Source organism: Sapajus apella, unplaced genomic scaffold (genome assembly GCF_009761245.1).
Source record: "Sapajus apella isolate SASKATOON/1434 unplaced genomic scaffold, GSC_monkey_1.0 scaffold3, whole genome shotgun sequence".
In the NCBI taxonomy this organism is placed as follows: Eukaryota; Metazoa; Chordata; class Mammalia; order Primates; family Cebidae; genus Sapajus; species Sapajus apella.
This window is the reverse complement of record NW_022436943.1, coordinates 55,978,358-55,985,585: the sequence shown is the minus strand read 5'-3', so window position 1 is coordinate 55,985,585 and position 7,228 is coordinate 55,978,358.

Sequence of the window (7,228 nt, the reverse complement as noted above, 5' to 3'; positions counted from 1 at the left end):
AATAACATAGGTGGTTGAAAGTAAAGAATGAAAAATGATGCACCATGCAATTATTAATCAAAGGAAAGCAGAAGTGGCTTTACTAATATCAGATAAAACAGATTTGACAGCAAATAAAGTCCTGAGGGACAGAAAGAAATAATACATAATGACACAAGCATTCATCCTCCAAGAAAACATAGCAGTCCTAATGTATATGCATTAAACAACAGAGCTGCAAAATAGGCGAGGCAAAACCTGATAGAACTGAAAGGAGAAATAGGCAAGTCAACCTCACCCTCAACAGTTGATAGAACAACTAGATAGAAAATCAGCATGGATACAAAAGAACTCCACACCATCAACCAGTAGGGTCTAATCAACACTTAAAGAATACCCCATCCAACAGAGCAGAGAACATGTTCTTCTCAAGCATCCATGGAACATACATCAAGATAGGCCATATCCTGAGCCATAAACATTAACAAATTTAAAAGAATTGAATTCATACAAAATGTGTTCTATGAACAAATGGAATCAAAGTAGAAATAAATAAGGAATAGACAACAGGAAAATTTCCAATCACTTGGAAACTAAATGCACTTCTGAGTATTCCATGGGTCAAAGAGGAAGACTCAAAGGACGTTTAAAAAATACATTGAACTGCATTAAAATGTAAATACAACATATCAAAACTTGTTGAACACAGCTAAAGCAGTACTGAAAGAGAAATTCATAGCAAACATTTATAGTAAAAACATTTACATTAGAAAAGAGGAAAAGTAACTCATCAACCAGGTAACTATTAACATCTATAGAAAGGGATGGAACAAGAAGCCAAGAGCATTTAGGGAAGAAGAATTCTCATAGACTGAAAATCAGGAATAAGGCAGAAGCACTCCTAAGTTTCCCAAAATGCCCCCCTCCATACCCTGCTAAGTCCAGTGGTCTCCACCATTAAAAAAAAAATGGCTAACTCTTGGCGAGGGAAAGATCATTCATCAGAGTCGTTCTGCATTCACCAGAGTGGTTCTCCATGAAACTCTACTAAGAGTACTAACGATGCAACCGTGAACAAGCTATTTAATCTCTCTGTGCCCCAATTTACTCATCTGTAAAGTTGTAATGCTATTAGTGCTCAACTTCATAGGATGAGGTAATTATACATAAAGTAATAAATACAAAATGCATAGTAGTGTCTGCTGTGCAATAAATACTTGATATCATTTTTCTTGCAAAAATGAGAATGTTTCAATGGTGGCAGTCCCAGATGTTAGCCTTATTTAAGATGCATCTCCTTGTGTTGAACATATTTGAAACCTCTCCATTTCTGTTTCTCTGTTGAGCCCATGTGCAACACTGAAAGTGGATGTATCTGGCCATACTTCATCTCCTGGCTTTTGTGAACAGCCATGTACAGTCCCATCTCACACTGGCTGCTGTCCTGGAATTTTGCAACCCTCTGAAGTCTTACCCTTGGGAATGTTTCCTCCCTGTCCCCCAATTTTTTTCAGTGGAAGCATCATTTTTAGCTTATTAAGTTTTTTGAATGTTGTCGCTCTATGGGACTAGTAATGATTAGAACCCCGTTGCTCCAGAAAACACTGCTTTTCCTTATTTTCAATTGTTCTGTCTTGAGTCGCAGTTGTTTTGCTACATGGTTTTCTGCCATGGATAAATATGGCATTGACATTTTGTTTCCCACTTTTCCTTTTGCTTTCTGAAAGGTCCATCCTATTTTCTAATATATTAACTAGCTTAAGTCACTCTCTTTTCTTCTCTGATTCATTTTGGGCTGGGATGGTTTGCTAAATTTGAGTCCTTCTTTCTTTTAGTTCTGTTCTTTCTGGAAATATTTTGTCCACTTGTTTCTCTCAGATCTGAGGAGATAAAATCATTATACTCTGGGACTGCCGAAAGCATCAGTTATTCAGACCTATCTTGTTCCTCAAGTGTCTCTGTCAAGACATTCTGCCATTTGACTAACAGTTCAGACATGTACATTATCTTGTTTTGCCTGGCCCCTCCAATGGCTCTCACATTAGTGTGCCTCACTTCAAAGCCATCATTCTTTAAATTTTTCAGGCATGTTTCCTTGGGACATAAATAGCATCTGTATCTCCTTCTCTCTATGAAGATGACTGCCTCACCTTGAAACTCACTAAAACTACTTTGAGTACTCTGTGTTTGGACCAATCTTCTTACATCTGTCTAGATTTTCTGTAAGCATCCCATATAGTGGCCCATTCTTCATGGGATGGTTCCCACTTACTGAACTATTTGTGGTTTTAAGATGGAACTTCTCAACGGTTTGTTGATCCTAGTTCTTTGAAGAAACCCAACAACAGAGCCAAGATCTTCCAAGATCTCAGAGTGTAGTGTGGTCCAATCTTTTCAAGTCTGTTTTTATTTGTAAAAATTAAGATGTTTCTGTTTTCTCTAGTGTCTATTTTCAAAGTAATTGGATTCCCTGTGCATCTCTACTTCCCACTTGTATCAACTCACTCTGGACTTCAAGGTCCTATTTTATATTTAAATCTGACATGTCTTCACAGATTGCACCCTTTCTCCAAAGCAACAGTCTCTTCTATCTTCCTTAACTTTGTTTCATTCTTTCAAGGCTTCTGTGTTGATTGTGAGACATATTTTTCTCATGACTGTATTTCCTCCTTGATTTCCTGAGCCAGCCTGATTCCTAGAGACAGTGTGTTGCAAGGATGAACTTTAAATTGCCTGTCAGTTTGTAATAATTTCACTGAATTCTTTTCTTTCTCAAACTAAACAGATAGCATATTATAATTATTCTTTCATATTCATTTTTCAGAAATAGAAATTCAAAAGCTTTAATTTTTTAAAATTAATAGACTTGACAGCTTTAGATTTAGAGAAAATTGAGTGATAGTATAGAGTTCCCATATACCCTCGTTCCCCATGCAGTTCTCCCTACTGTTCACATTTTATATCAGTGTGGTATATTTGTTAAATTTAATTAACCATTACTGGTGCATTTTGAACTACAATCCATAGGTTACATTTTTACTCTTGTCTCATATAATTTTTAACTTTTTATTTTGAAATAATTATAGACTTAAAAGTTGCTGTAGTAGTGCAAAGTTCCCATATACTCCTTAATCAATTTCTCCTAATGTTAACATCATCGCATCAGAACAATACTGTTAACTAAACTGAATACTGTAATGGAATTTCACCAATTATGGCACTAATGTTCCTCTTTCTGTTCCAGGATTCAATCTAGGATTTAACATTTTATTTGGCTGCAACATCTCCTTAGTTTTATCATAGTCAACAATTTGATGTATATGTGTTCCTTCTTTAAAAAATTTAAAAGACTGGGTGAGATACCATACAATTCACCTATTTAAAGTGTATAATTCAACAGCTTTTGGCACATTTACATGATTTTTGCATCCATCACTGTAATAAACTTTGGAATGCAATCCTCAAAAGAATCCCTCACCCTTCAGCCATCATCATCCAACCTCCCCATCCTCCCCGCAGCCCTAGGTAACCACTAATCAATCCACTTTCTGTCTCCATAGATTTTTCTATTCTGGAAAATTCATATAAATTAAATCATATAATATATGGTCTTTTGTGATTGGCTTTCTTCACTTAGTATGAGGGTTTCAATGTTCATCTATGTTGTAGAAGTGTTGTAGCATGTGTCAGTAATCCATATTTTTTTTGATGAATAACATTCCATTATGTAGATATACTACATTTTATTTATCCATTTATCAGTTGGTGCACATTTGTGTTGTTTCTGCTTTTTGGCCATTATGAATAATATTGCTATGAACATTCGTAAATAAGTTTTTATGTGGACATGTTTTCATTACTCTTGGGTACATTAATATCAGAGAGAACAGACTTTAAGACAAGGAGCATTACCAGAAATAAAAAGAGATACTTATAATAATGAAAAGTTTAGTATGCAAGGATATAAAAAATTATAAACACACACACACGCACGCGCGCACACACACACACACATACACACTCTACAACAGAGGCCAAAAAATATAAATATTGATTTAATTGAAAAGACAAATAGACAATTCAATCATTTTAGTTGGTAATTTCAATATCTCTTTCTTATTAGTTGATATACTAACTAGAAAGAAGGGTAAAGGTATAGTAGATATAGTAGACATGAGCTAAACTCTTAACCAACTTGACCTAACTGATATGTATAGAATGCTTCACCTAACAACAGCATAATACACATTCTTTTCAAGTGCACATTTAATATGCTAGCATAAAACAAGACTTTTAAAAAACTGAGAAGGACTAAAATCATATAAGAATATTCTCCAACAATAATGGCATAAAATTGGAAATAATCAAAAGAATGAAATCTGAGAAATCCCCATGTACTAGGAAATTAAACAACATTTCTAAATAATCCATGGTCAACAAAGAAATCACAATAGAAATTAGAAAATATCTCTAACTGAATGAAAATAGAAAGGACATGTCAAAAAGTATGATATGCAATTAAGTCAGTGACTAGAGGGACATTTACAGCTTTAAATGCCTATATTCAAAGGAAGAAAGATCAAAAATCAGTAATCATAGTTTTTACCTCAAGAAGCTGAAAGAGGGGAAAAAAACAAAAGAGGAAATTCAAAAGATCAGAGCAGAAATGAATAAAACATACTACAAAACACAAGAGAAAAACTAAAATAAAGCAACAGTTTCTTGAAAAGGCTAACAAAATGACAAACTTCTAAGTAGACTAAGGATTTGGGGTGAAGGGAGAAAGAGAAAGGAAGGAAGGCAGGAGGAAGGGAGAAAGGAAGGGAGAGACAAGCAGCCAATTATAAAATCAAGAATAAGAGACATGACTACAGACTAACCATAAAATAATTTTAAGGAACAATTATAAAAACCATTATGCTAACACATTAGACAATTAGATGAAATGGACATGTTCCTAGAAAGATGCAAACTTCTAAAATAAACTCTAAGAAAAAACTAAAAATCCAAATGTCTATATTGATAAAAATATTTGAATCAGTAATTTAAAATCTTCTCCCAATGAGAAGGCCAATCCTAGTGGTTTCACTGGTGAATTCTACTAAACATTTAAGAAAGAAACAATATTTACTTCATATAAAGTCTTCCAGAAATTACAGAAAAAGAGAACGCTTTCCAATTAATTTAATAGAGCCAGTATTACCCTGATATCAAAGCCACACAAAAATCTTACAAGAAAATAAAGCTACGGAACAATATTCCCTTATGAATACAAATATAAAAATTCTTAGCCACACAATAGCAAGTCAAATCCAGCAATATATAACATGCATTTTATATCATGACAAAGTAGGGTCTGTTCTGGGAATTCAAGGTTGGTTTAACTGCCAAAAGAATTCATGTAATACATTATATTAAAAAATACAAAAGTTATACGACCATGTCAACAGAAACAGAAAAGCATTTGTCAAAATCCAACACCCATTAATAATAACCATAAAAAACTCTCTCAACAAACCAGAATAAAAGGTGACTTCAATCTGATCAAAGGCATGTACCAAAAATTTAAAGATAACACCATCTTTAATAGTGAAAGACTGACTGTTTTCTCCCAAGGGAATAAGGCCAGAATGTCTACTCTCACCTCTTTTATTCGCATTGAATGTTCTTGCCTGTGCAATAATACAATAAGAAATGAAGACATACACATTAATAAAGGAATAAATGTGTCTTTATTCATGGAAAACATAATTTATATAGAAAATTTTAGGGAATATACAAAAATTATAGTACTAAGTGATTTTAGCAGATATAAAATTTTAAATACTCCATTTTATTTCTCTTTTCTAGTAGTAAAACATCTAAAAATGAAATTAAGAAAACAGTTCCACTTAAAATATAATCAAGAATAAAATACATAAAAATAAATTTAACAAAATAAGTGCAAAATCTGAACATTCAAAACTACAAGAAAACTGCTGAGGAAAAAAATACATAAATTCTACACAAATATAGAAATATACCATGCTCATGGATCAGAAGATTCAATATTGTTGAGACAGCAATTGATCTACAGATTCAGTGCAATTCCTCTCAAAATTCCAGCAGATTTTAAAAGAAGCTGACAAGCTGAACCTAAAATGTTTATGGAAGTGCAAAAAAAAAAAAATCTAGAATTGGCAAAATAATTTTATGGAAGAACATAATTAGTATTGTGCTACCTGATTCTAAACCTTAGTAAAAAGCTATAGTAATTAAGATGGCCTCATGTTGGCATAAGGATAGAAATATAGATTAGTGGAAAAAGAATATAGGGTGCAGAAATAAACTAACATAATTATAGTTACTTGTCTCTCAAAAAAACCACCTAGGTAATTCAAAGGGAAAAAAGATAATGTTTTCAACTAATGGTGCTGGAACAATTAGATATCGACATGGAAATTAAAAGAGTAACAGAGGCCAGGGCCCATAGCTCACACCTGTAATACCAGCACTTTGGGAGGTTGAGGGGTGCAGGTCACCTGAGGTCAGGAGTTCAAGACAAGATTGGCCAACATAGTGAACTCTCATCTCTACTAAAAATACAAAAATTAGCTGAGCATGGTGGCATGCACTTGTAATCCCAGCTATTCAGGAGGCTGAGGCATGGAATCGCTTGATTCCAGGCGGCAGAAGTTGCAGTAAGCCAAGATCACACCACCTCATTCCAGCCTGGGGGATAGAGTGAGACTCTGTCTCCAAAGAGAAAAAAAAAAAAAAAAAAAAAAATAAGATAGCACTGCACACTTAAATGGCTAAAACCTTAAACACTAACACTACCAGATGTTGACAAGGATATGGAGCAACTGAAACTCTCATTCAACTGATCATATTTTTCAGGTCTATTTCTGGATTCTCTATTTTTGTACCATGGATCTACATCTCTAAATTTACACCACGTTGTAGCTTTATAATAAGCCTCAAAATTAGAAATTGGATTACCTCCAACTTTATTCTTCTTGAAATTTCTTTGGCTATTTTAGATCCTTTGCATTTTCATATAAATCTTAGAATAACCTGGATAATCTAATTCAAAGTCTTCTGGGATTTTAAGTAGGACTGCATTATATTTACAGGTCAATTTTGGGAGAACCAACATTTCAGCAACACTGAGTCTTCCAATCCATTATCCTGGTATAGCTTTCTATTTATTTCTGTCTTCTTCAATTATTCTCAGCATTATTTTCATAGTTTACTGCATACATTTTAA